At 40.7% G+C, this 15,123-nt stretch overlaps 1 long non-coding RNA gene across 1 annotated transcript in view; it reads left to right on the forward strand.

Moving 5' to 3' along the window:
* The first annotated feature begins 366 nt into the window (after positions 1–366).
* The window catches only part of LOC132647227 (uncharacterized), a 58,876-nt gene continuing 44,119 nt past the window's right edge, over positions 367–15,123 (forward strand). The window contains exon 1 of the long non-coding RNA XR_009585564.1: positions 367–790. This is a non-coding gene — a long non-coding RNA (uncharacterized LOC132647227). The remainder of the gene's footprint in view (positions 791–15,123) is intronic.

Consider the following 15,123-nt stretch of genomic DNA (forward strand, 5'->3'; position numbering starts at 1 on the left):
CTTTGATCACCTTTCCCTATCTTAGTAAATAACGATGTTTTAGACACATATATGCATTCTAACTATATGTAGATATGAAATGATCCTGAACATTTTTCTTCGCAGTTTATGTATATACCAAAAATGTAATCAAAACCAAAATTAATCAAGAGTTTAAGCTCTCTCTTACAAACTTCAGTATTTTTATAATGTAAATTTCTGCCAGTTAAGATATTGTTCCAGTTAGTACTTTCAGCTGCTTTCTATTTTCAGTTAGATATCGCCTAATGAAAAGAGGCTACAATAATATGTAGACTATATAAAAAATAAACAATTCTATAAAACACATAAAAATAAATAATTTTTTTTAAAAAATGGAGGCTTGTTTCCAGCAAAGACTTTCAGGAAGACCTTGGGCCAGTTGCACACAGATGTTTAGGCTACTGAGTTATAATTCTTAGAAGTAACTCGTATTTTCTGAGACATGTTGATGTGAAAGATCTGTCAGTACGCAAATATTTTTTTTTTCTTAGTGCTCACAAAACAACGTCTGAAGAGAGTGTCACGCAGAGGCATTTTAGACTGTGCAACCTGACCAGTTTGAACTCTGAAAGATCAAATTATTTATTTATTTGTTTGTCTTTCCTTCTCAAAGACAGTTAATTACTGAAGCATCGAGAACATTTTGTATTCCCGCTTTGCGGTGGTGCCTTGCAACCCGGAGACTAATGAGAGCAAGTTCTCACCCCAGCTGTGAACTTGCTGACTTTCCTGCTCGGAAACCCAACCCGAGCAGAGCATCTGAACATTGGTGAGTTGTTTAAAATAATGATTGCTTTTTGTTATTGTTTCTGTTCTATGAAGAGGCAGGAGGTTTTTTTTTTTTTTTTTTTTTTTCCTCCTAAGGCAACAAAGACAATGCCTTGGATCTGGTATGGGGAAAGAGGAGTGATGGGTCTGGTGGACACCTATGGCTTATATATTTATTTAAGGCTCGCTGTAATGCATATTATTAGGGATGACAATCCTGAACTTGCATGCATTGTTTATTTTGTAAACACACGTAATGGAGCTCTCAGAAACGGAGATCAGCTGCCCCTTTGCCATGATGTCCGTCTGCTGGGAAGTGACTGCTCAGGGGCCCTTTATGACTTGGGTTCCTGACCCAGGCATTTCACAATTTATTCTCCTAGAATATGTTAAAGTCCGTTTATAAAATTCCCTGGGCAAGCATCTGAAACGAACTATATAGGTCTACACAAAAGTCCTATGGTAGATTCCATTTGGATATCCGTAATGGACCAGAACAGCGCTGTACCTGGGGAACTAGAAAGACATCAAATATGGTGTTTGTGGCCACAACATGCAGGAAGGACCCCCGTATTTCTGAGTTACAGAGGATCCACTTCAGACTGGAGGCTGGTAATTTAATTAATGTGTGCCTCTGACGCGGAGGCCAAGAAATGGAATGGGGAACCCGCCTCCCTGCACGAGACCCGAGGCAGCTCTCCCACTCTATCTTAATACTTTGAATTTTAATTTCCCATTTTTATACTAACTCTTAGAAACTTCACCTGGACCTTCTGGCATGATTTTGACCTTTCCTAGCTCCATTTCAGTATTTGAATCATTTGGGCTTTGGATTATGAACACAAGACACAGAATGAAAAGAGGCTCTGAGAGGCAAGTCTTTCTGCATGTGACCTGGGTAGCTGAGCCCACCTTCCACTTATTTCTCTACTGCTTGAGAGGCTGGGGCTGAAAATCCCAGGAATGAAGATTCTAAGAAAGCACCCTCCTTTTAAGAAAAAAAAAAGAAAAAAGAAAAAAAGAAAAGAAAACCCCAAATGTTTGTTTTTGTCAATTTTATAGACCCTTGCTTTAAAAGATCTTAAAAGGCACCTTGCATGGTCCAGGGGCTCTGAATATCACATCTGCTTTTAATATTGTTGGGTGTCTTGGGCTTTTGTGGCGACGATTTGATGCTGTCTTTTGTTGTAGGACAACTGGTGTAGTCTGTGATGCAAGGAGTTGCCAGTTCAAAGGATACAGCCTTACTTAGGCGATTTCTTTTTGACTCCCCTCCCCCCAACTTTCACAGTGCTTCCTTTTCTTTTTGGAGTTGGGAGGCTTGAAAATAGTCACACGGGCTCTCAGTATTTTTTTTTCTTTGAAGAAAAGACCAGCTCTTTATAACAATGATTGCAAAATCTGTAGTCTGGTTTGAAGTTGAATGTGTAGAAAAAAATACTGTTAATACCACCACCATCCTTTGTCCTGCGCCAGGTAAATTAATGCCTCAGACTCAGTACTGGGGGCAGCACAGGTACTAAGTACTGTGAGTCTAATTTCTAGTGTCTTTTGTTAATTTTTATCTGGACTTTTAATGTTCAGGAGCAGTTCAGCACACCTCCATGTACCTCCCTACCATGGCTGATTATGTTAAATATCTACCCTCCCAAATTCTGTGTGGACACTGTTTTAAAAGTAGCCTCTATTCAGAAATGTGGAAAGGCTTTTATTCATTCAAATTGAACATTAGATTAAAGAGTGGGACACCAGTGCGCAAGAGAGGAGAGCCGGCCTTCTGTGTTTTCCTCAGACAATGATTTCGGCGAGGTGACTGTGTTTTGTGGAGAAAAGGATTCGACGGGATATTGACAGTCTCCTATCAATAGCTCAGCCCTCGAGGCCTGGCTGTTTGGGCCCACACTGATTGACTGTGCCTTAATAGACATGTAATTGTTGACAAATACCTTCCGATAGACTGTGGCAATGCCCAGGCAGACAAAGGAGACTTCAGGCTAATAAGAACGAGCGCAGAGCCATTTGTTAGAGAGGCAGAGCCTCCATGAAGAAATGACTTAGGCTTAGAGAGAAGCAGTGGAGAGAGGCAAGCTCGGGGTTCCCTGCAGCCAAACCTGGACAATACTGGTGAGGCTGTGACACTCTAGTGTGTATGGATTTTGTCTTGTACACAGCTTGGTTTCAAAGTCATAGCTTATTCATGTTAAGCAATTATGCTTATATGTGTATATATATGTATGTATATATATGAACACATATATTGCACACATTATACACTTATACATAGAAGTGTGTATGTGATTTGCTATCTAGAATATTTTATCTTGTATGACATTCTTAAATACTATTAACAGTGCTTCTATACAATAGGCTATTCAGGAAATTTCAAAGAGCCTTATTAATACTGGGAAGAAATGAATTTGGATATAAGTCCCACTTATTAGCAAAATATCAGAGGAGCCTGGAGCTGTCCTTACAAAACCGGCATCTGAGAGCATTTGGGGAATTGTTGAACTGTTCCTCCTGCTGTCCAGGCAAGGCTGCCCTCGGAGATCGATGCCTGGCTGAGGAGCCACTCCTGAAAGTTGGCTTCACAAGATGCATTCCCTGGGTCCTTTTGATCTCCATAATCTCCCTCTGTGGGGGCTTACTCTCAACTACAGGGGACCAAGATTACTTTCAGCTTCCAATAGGAGCATGTCCACAGTGGGACAAACGGTGATATTATTTGATCAGCAAGCTAGTGTATGCTAATAAGATAAAGTCAAATGCAAATAGAGTTCAAAAGCAGCCCCGGCCTCACTGTAGAAGTAGTGCCAGCAGAAGAGCAGAGCCAGCTAGGCCTAATGTGATTCCTGGCATAGCTCTCCTCTCGGGGTCCTGTGAGTGCATCAGGGTGACACTGCAGGCCATCTCCTGACATCCCTCAAGAAAGGGAACCAGCTCATGCCCCAAAGACCTGAGTCCTGCCTTTGATTCTTATCCATCAAAAATGAAGATTAAATCCCATATCATAGAGCAAAGCAAAACCTGAGTTTTCTATGTCAACTTCTAGGAACCCCAGCGAAGGCCTTTAAATCATCTTTTTATGCATGAAGGAGAGACCAAGTACACATGTATTTCTGAAAGAAGGACAAAGTGGACAAGCAGATACAGGGGTCTGATAGCTCCCAGGCTTCTGGCAGGAGGATGAGCCAGATAAGAATGACTTGACTACCTGTTATCAAATTCCAGCCCATAGTTAAGATTAAGATTCATTTTGGGGGAAAAAAGATTATGTCTGAGGTTGCTTCTTCTGCAAGCTGTAAGCATTCCTAAACAGGCAGGCTTTTACCAACAGCTGCCTCAAAGTGTTGTGTGTGTGCGCGAGCGTGTGTGAGTGTGTGTGTGTGTATGTGTGTCCATTAATTCAGAATTACTCCAATTACAAGCTTTTGATGCTCTGAAACCCTCTCTCTAACCCAAAAGAAATGGAGAGCCCTCGGACTGTCCAATCAGATCATTTTCCCTGCCGCCTGCAGCAGATGTAAGCAATTTACTTTTTTATTTCTGCATATTCAGTGTGAGCGGAGCTGTTGGGGACCTTTCACCCCAGAGCCTGCAGGATTCTAACCCTATCAAATTAAAGCATTTTGCTCACTTATTCCCAAACGCTTTGCCGGTGCTAAGCAGACATCCCGCTGCATAGCAATGGCGGGTGTTCGTGCCCACTCATAGCCCCAGCCTAATCAGAGATTATTAAGGAAAATATACAGTGCTTTAATTTGATGAGATTGGTTATAGGTAGTGCAGTTAAAGGTCACACTCCTGCGTGTATCTCCCTCTGTCTCTGTAATATTTTCTTCTCGCTTGACAATCCTGAGCTGCAAACAATAGGCCAAGGCGATACATTTATTTTTGACATGCTGTGATGGGCTCAATAGGGATAAAGATGAATTATTTAAAGATTGCATAAACAAACATCTTGGGCCAGGTTTTGGTTACATTTTTCCTTTTGTGCTATGTGGTTTCTGCTGCCTTAAAAGGACCTCTACACGTTCGGATGAAGAGCTCAGATGGGCAGCTTCCTGGTGGCTGGGGCTGCCCCCACAGACCCTTATTGCGGGCTGCTCAGGGAGCACTGGCTTTGCCAGAACCCAGGGAAAGGCGCCTCTGAGCACTGACATGCTGTTCTAAGCCTTGAAGCTCTCTCGCCTGCTGTGAGCTAACTGAGCCAGCCTGCTTGTACCAGTGGGAACAGTAGGGCCCTTGGAGACCATGGTGGCTGTTTACTCCCATTACATATTTCCAGGGTAATGGGAAGTGGCTGAGTTGTTTCCTGGCAGGGCTAGAGAATTACCTGGCTCGCTCTGCTCATTTGAGGGTTGATTGTTTTAAGCAAGTTTTCTTTCTGTCCCAAAGAGGTCTTTTCTGATGTCAGGGCATCCAGGCCCTGAAGAGGTACAGGCTCCTATGAAAAACCCCTGCTGCTTGTGGTATTTGGGCCTTTTCTGCATCCTCCGTTTACTGATCTGAACACTGTGGACTGCACAGGGAATGGCCCGGGAAGAAACAAGGGCATCTCCTAATCTGTCAGACATAATGGTTTCTGTGTATGTGTCTATGTAATAGACCAACTGCAGGCTGATTTACCTAGGAATTTACATGAAAATTGCTTTATGCAGCTGTATGTAAAATTTCAAGCTGCACTGAGTCACTGTACTACACAGGTCAAGACTGAGCCCAGGGGGGTATTGTAGCTAAAAACAATTTGTTTCCATTCATGGGACCAGAGGGAGGGAGGCCCCAGAGTGGGAAACTGCATGAGGACATGGTTAGGGCTCTTCAGGACAGTCCTTGTGTTCAGGGAGAAGGCAGAGCAAAGAGAAACCTGCTGTGTCTTCCTTCTAACTCCTGACAATGGCACAGGCGTCTCATGCCTTTATCTCTCCTTTCCTTGAAGCGTTAATATTTTAAAGAAAAGCTATATTCTACTTATCATCTTTGTCCCAAACTACCTCATCTAATTATCATCTTAAACTGTTTGAAAGGCGTTTCTCTTTGGAAAAGAGAAAGAAAGTGAAATGCCACCAGAGGTTGTTACTGCGTGCTTCTTAAGATAGGCTGAAATTTCTACCAAACTCAGTCTCCATTTGTTGTCTTGTCTTCAATTCTTGTACCCTCTGCAATGTGGTCATTTGAAGCTAGGTGAGAATTGATAACAAAATCAATAGGGGAGGAGGGTTTTGAATGGTAGCTTAGGGCAGAGGTGGGCGCTCTGCTTGGCCTCTGCTCTGAGAGCAGGTCTCAGGGAAAGCCCTGGTCCCGACTTGCCTATGAGCAGTCAAAGCAGGCTTGGGGCACTCCAGGCTCATTTCTGAAAACCCTCACCACATTTTAAGTAGGATGCAGCCCATCTCCCACTGGGTACACTCGGCCCTTCGAGGGTGGCGTTAGAGTTCACAGATCAGAGACCCTGATACAGTGCCCACGAGGAAGCAGGGAATGAACTCCCGCACCCCACCCCTGGATTCTAAAGAGAAATACCATCAGCTGAAAGTGCCCACAGCAACTTCTTCATTTTAGTTCATGCTTTATAAATTTATATGTGCATACATCTGCATTGATCAAAATTCTTTTTCATTGCTTTGTGCTATTAAGCATTTCCTTGGAAATAACTGCTACTTCCTATAGCTATACGGCTAAGCGACTTTCTGTTGTTGTTTTGGTTTCGGTTTTGTATTACTTAGGCTGACCTTGAATTTAACAATTGAGATTCTCCTGCTTCCATGGCCAGAGTGACAGGCGTGTGCTGTCACTCCTGGATTAAGTAAATTTCTTTATTCACTTAGCAATGTGTTTCAGCTGCCATCTGGGTAGTTTCGAGAATCTTTGTGCCTTGAGTGGAGAGGGTCCTGGGTGAGAGTGACAGCAGCGTCCTCAAAAAATGTGGCCTTTTTTGCCCTTGACATCTCCTTCTTGAGATTTCCCCTTATTTCTGTTACTTTTTATTTCCAAACTTATTACTCAGTTATATGTTCCATTCTCTCCTTTACTTGGTTCCAAACTAAATTGTCCCAACTAGAAAGCAAACCTAAAATAATCAAAGGAAAAAATTGCTTATTACCACCTCTCTCAAAATAGCACAAAATAGAAAAATTATCTCATAATGCGTTAAGATCAGGACTCTGCCATGCAGAGTCTCTCTGGGTCAGGTATTTTAGTTACATTTTGAAGAGATTTTGACCTTTTTTTTGGAGGAAAGCACTGAAGACAGGTGGCAAATCAGCTGGAGGACACTGTTTCGGTGAACAACCAAGCTATTCATTTGGCCAAACGTTTTCTCACTGTTGTAAGGTCTCCTGGTACTAACCCAGATACTTGGGGGACTGGTGAGACAGTTTGAAGTTTGAAACAAGTGCTGATTTTCATCCATCCAAGCATTCTGACCTGAGAATAATGTTTCTAGTTGAAAGAGTAACAGTTACTGGTAGTTGTTATATAGTTTAGGGAAAGCATGAATCTAAATCTGGCTTTGTGAGTTGTGAGCTAGGTGTGTAAAGTAAGTAGAAATAAAGACGTGAAAGATCCTGACATCAGTCATGTTCCGAAGCACCTTTGGGAACCTTTCCTTTTAAAGTGTCTGCAGACTGATGCCGTGACATCACGCCCTACAGTCTCTTGGGGCAGATTTATTGCTGTTGATGTTGTAATGGACCAGTTTCTCCCTGTGAGTCTTGACATAGGTGAATCCTACACATCACTCATACCTGGTGGTCAGCAAAAGATGGACACAAAACTTCCTGCATTTGCATAAATAACAGTAAAAGGTTTTTGATAGAAATTTCTAAGACGGATATTTGAGTTATTCCTGAAAGTTTGTTTAGGAGAACCGTATGGCGCACCTATGTCAGGCAGATGATTAAATCTCACCTACTCAACTAGGAAAAACAAGATCCATGCAGTGTTTGGAATTTTAATGTTGAAATATTGAGACAAGATTCAATACTTACTATCCTTATGTTGTGGAAAAATATTATCCTAAAGTCATTGTGATTCTTTCCTTTCATGTATTCGTCTACTTCTGAAAGATTTTTGAATCTGAGGCTCTTGATTCTCATGAGAACCTCTGTGTGTAGTTCTAAGAAAGGCCAGTAGAAGGTAGGACTGCTAATGATTATAGTTTGGAGAGCACATTACTTCTATTAAAGAATACAGCTCTCTACACAAGAGAGCTGCTCATTGTAACAAAGCTAACAATTCATCCATCAACAATTCCCAAAGTTTCTGTTGTATACTAAAGAGAACTACAATGTAGGAAGGAGAAAGAGAGAAAGCCATAGCAGGAGATATAATTAGCCATCCAGTGTGCTTGACTGTTTTAGTTGTAATAATCTGACCCAACTGGGTTTATAGCACCAAAAAGGGATACACTGAAAAGCTATTTAAGCACCTTTTCTTTCTCTTAGAAAGCAAGTTCTCTCTTTTGTAGGCATCTATTATAGGGGAGAGAGGATCACCTTTTAACCCTGGAAAAAAAGAAACTCCCTGCCACATACACTCACTTAATTCCTAGAAGACCCCAGTTGGACAAAGAGATAAATAAATTTCAAATCAATCTATTTAAAAATTTTAATATACAGGGGATAAAAGATCTATCAGACCAGGAAAATATCAATGCGACTAATTTAAAAGCAAAAATGAATAGTACCTCAAAAGATAATGGAAGCTTCCAAAGCTGCAATAACTTGCAAATTCATAGCATCGTTGCATTTGGTCAAGTAACAAAAAGTGAATTAGTCATTCAAGTCAAGAAAGTATTAGAACAGGCAACATAAAAAATCGGTGCTAAGGAGCACACTGATAAGCAAATGGCCAGACAAACCTGACACCAGTCTTTGCAGTGAAGTAGCGTCGAGGCATCTTTCTAGACTTTCTTCAAGGAAATAAAATGGCCAGCATAACGTGATAAAGATAGATTTGAAAAACTGGAATAACAATAAATATGAAGGAAATATAAATTATAAGTTCTGTCATTTACATATCTACACAAAAATTGTTGACACACTCAGCATAGTTAAGTATAGTTGCTTTTTAAGAAAATATATAAGTCTACTACTATTGAGGCCCAGAGAATGAGCAGCCCGCATGCTTGCCTCATTTCCCAGGAGTGAAAAATGAATACAAGCATTGAGAAGTTATGCATGACGAGATGTGACAAATCGGCACATACAGCACTAACGTCATTCCAGGAGTAGAAAATAAACATAATTCTAATTTAGGCGCACATGCTTTAGAATGCTTAGAACATCTTAAGGGGCTAATATGCACCTTATCCACAGCACACTCACAGTCTCACATAAGGAGCAAGAGGAAGACTAACGATGTCTCCTGTGTTATAAAGAGTGTGCTAACAATGAGGGTGATGGACACGGGTCGCAGAGGAAATAAAGGTAATTGTTTTTCTAGTTGTAATTCAACCTGGAGTTTTCACCCTTGGTGGTAGCTGAGTGCATGAACATGTATTTAATGGCGAACATGCGCAATTCAATGTGAGTGGCACAACTCGCACGGCTGTGCTGAAAGCCTACTGCAGCTCCACAGAAGTTCATGGAGTAGTATAGTCTTTGGGCCTGGTTAATTTTGGGGTGTGATGTTTTTGTTTGCATCTTTCTTTTTTTTTTATAAAAAAGCTTAAAAATTTAAAACAGAAACAATCAAAAGATAACATTTCAGGAGAATATTTAGAAAATATTGACATCAGTAATATTTCGCATTTTGATTCTTTGAAAAAAATCATTTAGAAGGTATTTCATGTACTGATCTCTGTCTCTCTCCATTTTTGTCTTTCTCTCTTCCTCTCAGAAAGAGATTTCATATTGAAGTGGCTAAATGCTCAATAATTCGAAATCCTCACATGTTTCCTTTATGTAAGTAAGATGTTTCATTCTGGAGAGAGAAGTCCCTGAGTGACATGAGATCTTGGGTAAATGACACTTTTTTTTTTTCAAGAATGACAAGTTATTGCAATTTGACATTGATTCGTTAGGTTGTAAGAAATCTACCACCTTTGTAATGGTGGCACATCCTGCCCTGTCCACGTGATCAGAAAATTCATTGTCAGAATGAAAGTGAAATGACGCAATATACCAAGAAAAGCAGAAATAAAGTTTTGCCTAATAAATGTTACTGTTTTTTTTATAAATGGGAAGTTAAGAGGGCACAATGAGGGGATGATTAATAAAGCCATGGACATAACAATCCAGAGAACAAACCAAATGCCAATGATTTTCTTTAGAAAATGTTTTACAGGGTATTACATTCTTTTTTCTTTTTAATAAGGCCGGGAAAACTGATATTGATTAAAATGTAAAAATCAAACAGGTCCTATGAACTTTCATGGTTAGGGCTAATCTTGGGGAGATGTCAAGGAAGAGCAGCATCAACGGCTTGAATTAACAGCCAAATTCTGGCAATGGCCTGAGGTATTCCCAAAAGCGGAGGCAACCTTAAAACTCATTCATGTCCCCTCCCAAATGGGCCACCCCACCACTCTTCTTTCTTAAATGTTTTCTAATATTTCTGATCCAATATTTCTTTTGAGTTCTAGATCTTCAATCAGCATGAACTCCCTCCATCTTCATTATGCTGTAGGGCATTTCTGAAGAAGCAGATATTCCATTTGGAGGTTGGCAGTCATGTCTATGCTTGGGGTCTCAGATGGAGGCTACTTTCTTCTAATAGCCTCATAATCTGGGTATGGAGTGTTCTCTATGCCCATGTGCAGCACTTCCCCTTAAACATGTGTTATCAGAAGCTGTGGCATTCTGCCATTGTCATGCCATGTACCCGTTGTCTTGCCAGTTACATACACTCATGTACGAGTCGGCCTTCACTTTCATAGGTGCTTCAGCAAAGACACGGTCACTTTCTTCTTTCCGCCTTTCCTCTATTCCTCATTCTCTCCATCTTCCTTCTCTTCCTTCTTCCCTCCCCTTCCCTTTCTTTCCCCTTTATCCTACCCTCTTGCTCTTCTCCCGTCATCACCTTTCTTCCTTTCTCTCTCCCTCCCTCCCTCTATCCCTCACTCTCTTCTTTCCTTCTTTCCCTTCTTCCTCACTGCCTTTCTCCTCCTTCTTTTCCTTCTTCACCCTCTTTTTCTTATTCTCCTTTGAGTGAAGGATTTGTTATGCATTCTAGGCTGTCCTTGAACTATATAGCCCCTGCTTGTCAAGAACTCTCAGAGCTCCTGGTGGCTGCCTCCTGAGTACGGAAGCTATAGGTACATACAACCATCTTAGCCCTCACTGTTTTCTTGATCTCATTACTGCTTGCGAGCCTTTCTTTTGCTGTTACCTAGATCTCCATCTAGACTTTCAATCCTCTGAAATCTTAACCTTGTGTTTGATATCTTACTACACCTCATGCCTTATCTCTGGCTGTTATCATTTTGATCAGATCAATAAATACTTTCTCTCTAGCTTTCAGTTCCTCTTCTGATTTTTCCCCTTTGTTTATGCCTTAAAAGAATCATTATTATAGTGAGCTGTTATAGAAGATGTTGCAAAGACCTCTAGGGGATGCTACCTGGAAAACTGATACTGTATGACCACCTTCCCCCATCGCCTGTCATTTTATCATCAACACCCACAGGAGAAAGCTGCCAAAGAAAGCACAATAACAGAGTTGACTAACATCATTTCAAATTTATTTTTTTCCAAGGAGAAGCAGAACTTTCTGATAATCCTATTGGTGAGTTGTTATGCACTATGAGATTTGATTTCTCTTCTCACATCCCTTATTTTCTGCTCCCTTTTGCTGGAACCCTTTTGCCCCATAATAAGTACATTTACAGTTACGTCGGCACCTTCCTCTTCCTTGTTTTCTTTCTTCCTCCGATTTGAAACCAGATGAAATAACTTGCTGTGCACCTTCTACTTCCTTTCTCAAGATCTTCATTTTCCCTTTGTATTCCTTTCTTAGCCTCAGATCTCCTCCTCACCCCTGATAGTATCCTGCTCCACATACATCCATGTACGCACATGAAAACCTGTTATAGTAGCTATCACCCAGGAACAGTGTACATGAATAGTTTGCCTAGCCTCAAACACACTGCTAGCAGAATCTCATTTATCTATACTCGCTTTTAGTCCACATGATCTACAGAGTGGCTGTACTTAAGGTTCCTTCTTTTTTGGTCCACTTTCCACCTTTAAAAAAAAAAAAACAAAAAACCTCAGACAATGCCTGCTTACTTCTTGGTCCCATTTGATTGGAATACTTTTGTCCTTCCTTTTTTCTTTTTTAACTTTTTATTGATTTTTAGATTATGATTTTAGATTGAATCTTAGATCATGCACCTCAATCCCACTCATCTTCCATTCCCTGTATATCTGTCCTCCACCTTTGCTACTTCCCCGCAAAAGGAAAGAAAAGAATCGACACATGAAAAATCTGGCAATGGAAGCTGTGGTGTGTTACAGTATATCACACAGTATACCCTTTTTGCCCAAACAGCTTTTCTGGAAAACATTCATTTCATTGAGACATTGGTTGGGAATTAGGCTTCTGGCTTCTGCTATACTACCAACACCGAATCCTTCCTTTTACTCTAAGGTGGTATCTATCTTTAAAGCTAAGTTGTATTTCTTATAGCCAACAGATAGATGAATTTTGTTTCTTGATTCATTCTGTCAGCTTATGCCTTTTGATTGGAGAATTTAGGCCATTAATATTTAAAGTTATTATGAAAATGTGTATGTTAATTACAGTCACAGTGTTGTTGAATTTGGTGTGGTTTGTGATATCAGTGATACTTTGTGTTTACTAAGTATGGCTTCATATTTCTTTGCACAGTTTCTTGCTTGTGTTCATTACTCTCATTAGCCCAAAATATTGCTTCTTGTATTTTCTTTAGGACTGTTTTGGTGAATATACCTTTCTGTTAAGTTGGTTATATTGTAGAATGGTTTTCTTTCTTCCTTAGTGATGGTGTCTGGTTTTAGTGGGTATAATATGTGCCTAGGTTGGCTCTTGTGCTCTTTTAGGACTTGGAATGCATTGCTGAGGCAAGTTCACAAGGTCTCAGCACTACACAAAGAGATACAGGCAACTAAAGAATGTTGAGAGGGAAGAAATGCTCTTCCTCAGGGAAGAGCACACTGGTACAAAATGTCAGAAGGTTTTGAAGAGCACGCTGGTATAAAATGTCAGAAGGTTCTACTTATTTATTTACAAATATATATGTATATATGTGTATGCTTACACAAACAAATATATGTAGGCATATATGTATATATGTAACATATATTTTTATATATAACAACAATTAATAAAAAATGAGGCCATGAATTTGTAAGAGAGCAAGGAAAAGTATGTTGGAATGTTTGGAGGTAGGAAAGGAAAGGGAGAAATGATATAATCATATTGTAATCTCAAAACTAAAATAAATAATTAAGATATATGAACAATTTATTTGATAAGAACTGTACAAACGAACAACAACAAAATAACAACCCCAATCTCAGTGTATTATTGACATTTTTATCAGTGACACCAATAAGCCACAATCTGCCAGAGCCGTTGGCTTTCTCCTCCTATGCTTTAGCATGCCATTTAGCTGTTGGCACTTGACTTCCTGTCTTTTCTGGGGCTCCCGGCCATTCACTGACCCTCAACCCCATATTATCTGCATCTTCTATACTAACTCCATGTGCCATTCCCAGAAATATTTCTTCCCTTATCTTCACATTTACCCTGTTCTGTCCCATTCTGTTCCATGTTTTTCAGTAATTGATCATATGCTACATCCTCCTCAAGCTCCAGGATATAACATTCAATCACCTACTTGACACTGCTTCTGAGGTTCTGATAGGACATGAATGAAATAGAATTTATTCTTCTTTCTCTACTCACACCAGTACTCTCAACCTTTCTTTACCTGGTCAAAGTCAACACTGAAATTACTTATCTACCTTCTCACTGGAAAGCCTGTGTCATGCTTGATACCCTCCTCTCTCTTATCTATCTGCCTATTTTTGTCTGTGCTGTTTCCTCTCAATATGAGACCAGCATCACTGTGTTTGTATGGTGTAACTTACCAGATTCCCATAATTTTTCATCTCCAACTGGAGTCTCACCTCCACACAGGGTAGGCTATGCTTAGTTATATAACTTGCCAGTCTGTTTTGATTATAAACTTCTTTTTTTTCTTTTTTTTTTAAAACATTTTTATTAATTAATTTGTTTACTCTTAAAAACTTATTTATTTTGTATTCAGTTTATACCCTGGTTGTCGCCCCATCTCTCCCCTGATCCAGGTCCCACCCTCCTTCCCTTTTTCCTTCCCTCCCCTCACCTCTTCCTCAGAAAAGGGGAACTCCCTTTCCCATCCACCCCAGTTCATCAAGTTGCATCAGAACTGAGCATGTCCTCTTCCCCTGTGGCCTGATAAGGCAGTCCCGCCAGAGGGAAGCGGTAAAAAAGATGGCAAATGAATCTGTGTCCAATGAAGTCCCCACTTCCCTTACTAGAGAACCCACATGAAGCCTAAGCTGTACATCTGCTACATTGTTGTAGGAGGCCTAGGTCCTGTTCATGCCTGTCCTTGGTTGATGCTTCAGTCTCAGCAAGCCCCAACCTCTTGATAGCTTTTCAGAGCTCGGATTATATGCTATATACTTTAACATGATTTCAGATGCCCTGATACTACCTTTCCTTTTCTCCTCCTGGGCTCTTCACCCCGTTGACAATTTCTCTGCCCTTGGGCAGATGATGTGTTTGTTAAGTCTTCAACAAACAACCCTTTTTTTCTTCTTCTTCTTCTTCTTCTTCTTCTTCTTCTTCTTCTTCTTCTTCTTCTTCTTATTAATTACACTTTATTCATTTTGTATCCCCCCATAAGCCCCTCCCTCCTCCCCTCCCGATCCCACCCTTCCTCCTCTTTCTGCATGCATGCCCCTCCCCAAGTCCACTGATAGGGGAGGTCCTCCTCTCCTTCCTTCTGATCTTAGTCTATCAGATCACATCAGGAATGGCTGCATTGTCTTCTTCTGTGGCCTGGTAATGCTGTTCCTCCCTCAGGGGGAAGTGATCAAAGAGCAGGCCAATCACATTATGTCAGAGGCAGTCCCTCTTCCCATTACTATGCTTCCCATTACTATGTCCAGTGTCCACTTGGACACTGAACTGCCATGGGCTACATCTGTGCAGGGGTTCTACGTTATCTCCATGAATAGTCCTTGGTTGGAGTATGAGTCTCTGGGAAGTTCCCTGTGTTCAAATTTTCTTGTTCTGTTGCTCTCCTTGTGGAGTTCCTGTCCTCTCCAGCTCTTGTTATTTCCCACTTTTTACATATAA

The sequence above is a fragment of the Meriones unguiculatus genome, chromosome 14, assembly GCF_030254825.1.
Source record: "Meriones unguiculatus strain TT.TT164.6M chromosome 14, Bangor_MerUng_6.1, whole genome shotgun sequence".
Taxonomy (NCBI): Eukaryota; Metazoa; Chordata; class Mammalia; order Rodentia; family Muridae; genus Meriones; species Meriones unguiculatus.